General features: G+C 42.8%; 1 pseudogene; it reads left to right on the top strand.

Annotated features, from left to right (window-relative positions):
* Positions 1-1334: 1334 nt before the first annotated feature.
* LOC137772257 (endoplasmic reticulum mannosyl-oligosaccharide 1,2-alpha-mannosidase-like) lies at positions 1335-2509 on the top strand (annotated as a pseudogene).
* The last annotated feature ends 5714 nt before the right edge of the window (positions 2510-8223 follow it).

The raw sequence follows: 8223 nt of genomic DNA, 5'->3' as shown, positions 1-8223 counted from the left end.
CACAGCCATTCTCTTGTGGCATTATCCTTTTTTTAAACTCATAGAGGTTAAAATATTTGCCCAAGTTCATATAGCTAAGAAGAGGAAGAACTGGAGTTTGAAACAGTTCTAACTAACTTCAAAGCCCATGTCCCTTCCTCTATGCCTTGCTTCAACCCAATAGCAGAGGCAAACTCGCATGTGGCTGACTATCATCAAATGGGGTGAGAGCTCTGGGAAACATAAGTATGCAGTATTTGGGAACCCTAGGGGAACTCAGAGCAGGGTACCACTAACTGACCTCAGGAATGTTTGTTAAGGCTTCCCAGAGGGAAGGCTGATGTGCCTTGAAGGATGATTAGAAAAAAAAAAATTAAAACAGTGTCTGTTCAGTGAAAAGTGGTCAAGCGTTCTTGTGGGGCCAGAGGTGCTTTTGTAAAAAGCATACAGAGTAGAGTAGGTAGGACAGAAGCCTGGGCCCTGGGAACTAACAATCTGGGTTCAAATTCCAACTCTGTCACATACAAGCTTGTCAAGTGCTTTAAATGCTATAAACTTGTTTCCTCAGATGTAAAAGGAGAGCAACAATAGTTCATACCTCATAGGTATTAGAAGGAATAAATTAAAGGAGATGAGGCATATAAAGCATTTAGCACACTGCCTGGTCCCAAGTCTTGACATTCTCCCCTTCCCTCGCCCGGTTTCTTCCCCAGCTGCCAGGAATCAGAGCAGTGGGTCCCAAAGTGTGGTCTGTAAACCAGCAACCTCAGCAGAACCTGGGAACCTGTTAGAAATGCAGTCTCCTCTCTACCCTACCTCTACTGAATCAGCATATCTGGGGATAGGGACAAAAGCGGCCTGAAATTTAATGAGCCCTCAGATAATTCTCAGGTATGCAAAAACTTGAGAAGCACTGCTTGAGTTCTTTCGATGCTTAGTTAACACATCACTACGCAGAGGACGGTCACTGGCTGTCTGCAAGGTCCTCTTTTTCATTAGCCCACTGTAAAGACATTCTCTGAACAGAAGGTGTCATCCAGCGCTATAAACCACAGGACTAGAGGCTGCCCAATGCCCACAGGGCAACTAACTAAACTACCCCGCAGGGTAAAACTTGGTCAAACTAATTCGCATGCGCAGGCGCAGTGCTCCGCGGGGCGGGCTGGGGGCGGTGCTTCTAGGGCCTTGGCAGGAAACGGGAAGTGGAAGCTGAACGTCTTCTGCTTAGAGGCAGTGCCACAGCCGGGGGAGAGCAGCAGCAGGTAAAGGACGCTGTTTTGTGGGGAAAGGGGAATTACCCCTACGGTATCATTATTTTCCTCGTAGCCTTTCTGACTGGGCGTAAACTGCTTTCCATGAACATAAACATTGCCGCTAGTGAGGCCTCCATAGATGTCAGTATAGTGTCAGAAGTGACAAACGTTCAGTTTGAGTTCCGAGAACTCTCTCGTCTCACTGGAGATGAGAAATTTCAGGAGGTAGTGATGAAAGTGACAAAGTATATACATTCCCTGCCTGGGAAGAACGATGGGTTAGTGCCCATATTCATTTATACCAACAGTGGCTTCTTCCCTTCAGTGAATCTTCACTCTTGGAACCAGAGCTCTGCTGAAGCAGTGGATCCAAGGAAGAAAGAAAGAAATTCAGTTGCTACAAGACTATGTTGAAGCCGTAGAGGAATAAAAGAGCACCTGCTTCAGCAGTCTGAGCCCAGCAAGCTGAGTTTTGTGGGAGAAGTTGTGGATGGCAAATTCTGAGTCAAGATGCATTTAATGTGTTTTTTGCTTGGGAACCCTGGCTCTGGGTGTAAGCTGTGGTCTGACCGCTGACCACATGGAGCTAGCAGAAGCCTTTATGGTGACCTATTACCAGATGTATCATCAGTTTAGGAGTGGGGTGAGTCCAGAAATTTTGTACTTCAACGTTAACCCCAAAGTTAGCCATAAGGATATGGGGATCTGGCCTGAAGACAATTTCAATCTGCTTTGACTAGAGACAGTGGAGAGTCTGTTCTGTCTGTACTGTTCAGTGGGGACGAGGAATACCAGGATCAGGGGTGGGAGATCCTGCAGTATTTCAACAGATATACCAACATCGTCGCTGCGCGCAGGCTTTCTCCAGTTGCCGCGAGCGAGGGCTACTCTTTGTTGCGGTGCGCGGGCTTCTCATTGCGGTGGCTTCTCTTGTTGCGGAGCACGGGCTCTAGGTGCGTGGGCTTCAGTAGCTGTGGCTCACGGGCTTAGTTGCTCCGCGGCATGTGGGATCTTCCCGGACCAGGGCTGGACCCCGTGTCCCCTGCACTGGCAGGTGGATTCTTAACCACTCCGCCTCCAGGGAAGTTACCAGGCGTCTATTCTTCAATCAATAAGGTTCAGAATCAAATCCCAAGAGACAAGATGAAAAGTTTCTTTCTATGATAAACTCTAGGTACATATATCTTCTCTTTTCAGATGACATGGACTTTCTCAACCTTGACAAATATGTATTTAATATAGAGGGTCATCCCCTGGCCATCTGGACTTCAGCTTAAAAGGCTTGGAACAACTCCCAATCATGGGACTTTTCTGGATTGAACATCGTGTATAGTAGAATTTTCTTTTAAGTTATAGATAGGCAAGCCAATTGCTTATGCATAAAATGAGTTATCCTTTGACCTTTAGCCATGAGGATGTGCAGCCCAGTTGGCTACTGTGAGCCAGACAAGTTCCAAATCTGGGCTGAAGATGTCAAGTCCAATGGGACAGCTGGGGTCCAGGACTCCTTGGAAGGCAGGGTACCTGTGGGTTTTTCAGGGCAGATGCTGGTGGTTTTGAATCCATCCTCATGTATTTCTTTAGGTGGTAATTCAGGTTGACTTTAAGGTTTGTTTCTGTCCGTGCTTTCTAGATCAGGACCACTGTAAGAAGGAGGAATAAAATCAGCAAAGTTTTGATTTATAGGAAACAAAACAAAACAAAAATCTACCAACAACACAAAATCCTGCCAAACAGCCTGATTTGTGTTGTCAGTTAGCTCCTTTTGGGGGAAGCTGTACTGCTGTTGGGAGAAGAGAGAGGCTTATAACTGGTGACATAGTTGATGGACCCTGGCAATGGAGGCTAATGGGGAAGGCAGAGACAGACTAAATATGCCCTGTGGAAGGACAGGGTCCTGTTGAGCTTGGTCAGCTTGTGATTTAAAAAGATATTAAGGAAAAAATAATTGGTTGCAATTCCAGTGACACTTGCCAGTGTCATTCTCACTATTAATTGAGTTACCATACTGTGCCCAATAAAGTTTTAACAGAGCGAAGCATGGCAAATTTGTAGACCCAGCAGGTTGCTGATTGGGGCTGCACAGTCTGGCTTCTGCTATGAACATGGAATGATGGGCTATCAACTTTACATTTACCCTCCAGCTGGGCTCTCTCAGCTGTTTGGAAGAGCCAAGCCAGGTGAATATAGGCAGTAAGTAAAAGGAACAACCTAGGAACCCATGCAGTTAATAGTGAGAGAGAGGTTTAATAATGGTTATTTGGTTAGAGAGGTACTGTCTCAGAACAGTCGAGAAGCACTGTAGGACAGTGAATAAGAGCTCAGATTCTGGAGTTGGTGAGACCTGATTTGATAGTTTGAATTATTGTTCTGAAAATATTCCTCCTTCATACAGCACTGTAGAGTTCTATACTTTCCTTCTACACTGATGTTGGGCGTAGTCATGTGACCTGCTTTGGGATGTTAGCAGGGGTGATGGGAGCAGAGGCTTGAAATGTGTGAGGCTTGTGTGGTTGGCCTGCCCCCTTGTGCTCTGGTTATCCATCACAGGAAGGACGTGGTTCTGGTAGCCACTCTCCTTTCAGCCTGGGATCCAGAGTAAGAAAATGGAGTCGACCTACAATCTGCAGCTGAGGGTAGCTTATCAGCTGAATCATAGTTGACCTGAGCATTCCTGAGCCTGAACATAAATGCTGTTGTAAGTCACTGAGCATGGGAGTGGTTTGTTATGTAGCTGGCCTAGACACTTGGGTACAAATACTCCCTCTGCTGCCTTGTAGTAGTACAGTTCTGGCAATATACCACTCTCTTTAGGCCTTAATTGTGTTATCTACAGTATGGGCAGTGTTATAACTATCACACGGGTAGCATTAAATGGACTAATACATATAAGTGTGCTTCATTATATCATGTACTTAATGAACATTAGGTATAGTTTAGAGCTATAAGTATAATAATCATGGCTACAATTTATTGAGCACTTACTAATCTATGCCTGAATCTAATTCAGATAATTTGCCTCTTTGATTTTTTGATTGATATCCCTTGCAACTCCAAGAGATAATTATCAATATTATGTTATCGATGTAACATATTAATATTATTATTAATTCCCATTTTACAAATGAATGCTCAGAGAGGTTAAGTAACTTGCACAAAGTTGCATATATAGGAAATGGCAGAGTTGGGTTCTTTTCCTAGTCTGCTTTACCCTGTGGGTTATATTCTTTGCACTGTGCTAAACTTTTTCATCCAAGTTTATGACTACAACTAATGTCAGTATAGTGCACCATGATTAATGAGGCACTTTGACATTATTGGAGGGACATACAGTCCCTCCAATAGCAAAGTTAGACGTACAGTGTTGTGGCCCCCAAGAGATTTTTTCTTTTTTCTGGCTGCCAGGAAATCACCTTGGAATCAACACATGCAGATCCCCTTCATTCAGTAGGATGGGTGTGATCACTTTAATGTCAAGTAAGGAGCATCCTTTTAGAAGGATTAATGTGTTTAAAGCCACAGAGGCTAGTTCTACTTAGAATGGTGGGGTGTGCGTTTCTCAAGTCCCTGGGTAGCGACTCTTACAAGGGTAGACAAGCAGCCCTATATTCTGAAGGCAGAGGCTGTAATCAGACCTTGTTAGTTTTCAGGGCATCAAAAGAAAAGCAGCCTGTTTCCCTGGTCAGGAAAGAAGGTGGATAGGTGGTTTTAGATCTGAGAGGCAGAGGATAAACAAACAAGAGTGATCCAGTACTCCTGGGGCCGGATAGTTCCCTGGAAAGTGGCTGTATACAGGAACTACAAGTGTTGGTCATTCGATCTATAAATGGCAGAAGTCCAACTCTGGGGCTTTGTTGGTTGAGCCTAACTTTAAAGGGACTGAGACTCACTTCTTTCGAAGAATGACTGCAGGCTGTGCTGGAATCTGGAGCAGTGAAATATCACAGCAGTAGATCCACACAACTTTGGTAAAGAACCAGCTCCAGCAAAGAAACTAGAGCAGGCCTGTTGACTAATCAGACTCGATTTTCCATTTCCCTGGGTAAGAAAAAACCTTTTTATGGGTCTCTAAAGCCCTTGAGTTTCTTGAATAATTCATGGAAATGAGGCGCTTCAAGAGGGAGATACTGGCTTTATTGCTAATAAAGCTAATAGAAGTGAAGTGACTGTATTTGTATCTCCCGTATGTGTAGCTCTTTGTATCTGTTCTGTATAGTCAGGAAAACCAAAGCTTGGAGACATGCCCAGAGATTTACAGTTAAGAAGTGATGGCACCAGAACTCAGATTCTGGTCTTTTGATTGTACTTCCTGCCCCTCCTGCCTGGTTCCCTCAATCTGCCTAGGTGGAAGAGCTCTGTACTTAGAGTTGTTGCCCTGCCTACGTAAGACTCACATAAGGCAGTGTACAAGTTTAACAAGATTGATGCATTGAGGAGACGTGAGAAGTTTATCAAAACAACTTCAGACTGAACATTGGATACCTCTGTTTATAATAGGTTTTGTTTTTCACGTTATAGGGTTTTTCCCACTGGCCACTTTACCTCACTTGGTCCTCATAGTCACACCATTTCCCTACCCTCCCCCCGCCGCCCACTTATCTGTCCCTTCTTTTACCTCTCCATTTCTCTCAAGAGGAAAAAACAAATTCCTCTTATCTCATGGTTTTCTTCTTTGTTCCCTTGGCTCTTGCTTATACCCATGTCCCCAAAGCTTCACCTTCTATCCCAAAGACTTATCATTTTGCCAGCAAAGTCATTTCTCTTTCTAAGAGAAATACTGTTACCAGCTTTTTTTTTTTTTTAACATCTTTATTGGAGTATAATTTTTTTTACAATGGTGTGTTAGTTTCTGCTTTATAACAAAGTGAATCAGCTGTACGTATACATATATCCCCATATCCCCTCCCTCTTGCATCTCCCTCCCACCCTCCCTATCCCAGCCCTCTAGGTGGTCACAAAGCACTGAGCTGTTCTCCCTGTGCTATGCAGCTGCTTCCCACTAGCTATCTGTTTTACATTTGGTAGTGTATATATGTCAATGCTACTCTCTCACTTCATCCCAGCTTACCCTTCCCCCTCCCCGTGTCCTCAAGTCCATTCTCTACGTCTGCATCTTTATTCCTGTCCTGCTCCTAAGTTCTTTAGAACCTTTTTTTTTTTTTTTTTTAAGATTCCATACATATGTGTTAGCATACGGTATTTGTTTTTCTCTTTCTGACTTCACTCTGTATGACACACTCTAGGTCCATCCACCTCACTACAAATAACTCAATTTTGTTTCTTTTTATGGCTGAGTAATATTCCATTGTATATATGTGCCACATCTTCTTTATCCATTCATCTGTCATTGGACACTTAGGTTGCTTCCATGTCCTGACTATTGTAAATAGAGCTGCAAAGAACATTGTGGTACATGACACTTTTTGAATTATGGTTTTCTCAGGGTATATGCCCAGTAATGGGATTGCTGGGTCGTATGGTAGTTCTATTTTTAGTTTTTTAAGGAACCTCCATACTGTTCTCCATAGTGGCTCTGTGTTACCAGCTTTTAAGAGAATTTATTCGTGCATCAAGTGGTGCATGCATTTCCCTTATTGAGGAATTACTATGTGTCAAGGGCTGTTCTAGGTGCTAGGAAAACACTACGAAACAAAGTTTATGCTTTTATGGAGAGAAATAAACGAGAGCACTTTTGTATGTAATATGGTGAAAATATAAGGAAAAAATACAGCAAAGGGAAAAATAAAGCATGGTAAGGGAGTAAGGAGTCTTGTGGGAGAGTAGTTAGTTCATATAAAATGTTTATATATATATATATATATATATATATATACACATATATATATGTATATATATGTATATATATAAACTGACATATCAGAAGGAAGTGAGGAAACGAGCCATACTGATAATTTAGAGAACAGCGTTCCTGGAAGAGGAAACATCAAGTGCAAAGGGCTTGAAGTAGAAGTCTGCTTAGCTGTTTCAAGGAAGAGCAGAGACCAATATGGCTGTATTAAAGCGAATGAATAGGAGTGGGGTGGAGTGTGACTGCTATAATTCATATTATTAAGAACCTTAAGGGTCATTGGAAGGAATTATGGTCTTATTTGTATCTCTAGTATGTGTAGCTATTTGTATCTGTTATGTACAGCTGGGGACACCAAAGCTGTGAATGTAATAGGAAGCCATTGGAAGGTTTGGAACAGAGGAGTGAGCTGAACTGACTTATATTTCTAAAGGATCTCTCTGGTTGCTGTCTTGAGAATAGATGCTGAAGAGCCAAGGGCAGAATGGGGGAGGTAAGGTGGGACACACAATAATCCATGCGAGAACTGAAGGTGGCTTGGTCCAGGGATGTTTGGTGGTGAGAGGGGTAACAAGTAGTTGGAGTCTCTATATAGTTCGAATGTAATGCTGGAAGAGTTTGATGATTGGTTACCTGTGGTAACCTAAGACAGAAGTGCTAAGGACGTCTGAAGCTTTTTGGATGAGCCCTTTGAAGGATGGGGTTACCATTCGTCAAACAGGGAAGGCTATGGAAGGAACATGCTTGGTGGAAGATGATCAGCAGCTTAGTTTTGGGCTTATGTAGCCTGGAGATGTAAGCATGTAGATGTCAATCAGGGAGTGGACTATTCTAGGCTCAAGTTCATTGGGGAGATCTGAGCTAGAGATATAAATTTTGGAAGCATCTGAAACTGATGGCTTTGAAAACCATGAAATTAGGTGACATCACCCAAGGAATGGTGATCATATTCAGAGAAGAGATGTGAGGCTTGGAGCACTGCAACTTGGAATGGAAAGGAGATGAGAAGACAGCAAAGGAATGGCCTCTTTTCCCCCCTAATTACCTACTTTAAAAATAGTCATTCATAAATGTGAAAATGAACATATTATTCAGTCTATAAATGATTCTTGGTGCATATATTGTTAGTAGAACTTTTATAATAACTGGAGGCATGTAGTAGACACTTAATAACTATTAGTT

This window comes from Eschrichtius robustus, chromosome 11 (assembly GCF_028021215.1).
Source record: "Eschrichtius robustus isolate mEscRob2 chromosome 11, mEscRob2.pri, whole genome shotgun sequence".
NCBI classification, from domain to species: domain Eukaryota; kingdom Metazoa; phylum Chordata; class Mammalia; order Artiodactyla; family Eschrichtiidae; genus Eschrichtius; species Eschrichtius robustus.
The sequence above is the reverse complement of the archived record's forward strand: the minus strand, read 5'-3'. Positions and strand labels throughout refer to the sequence as shown.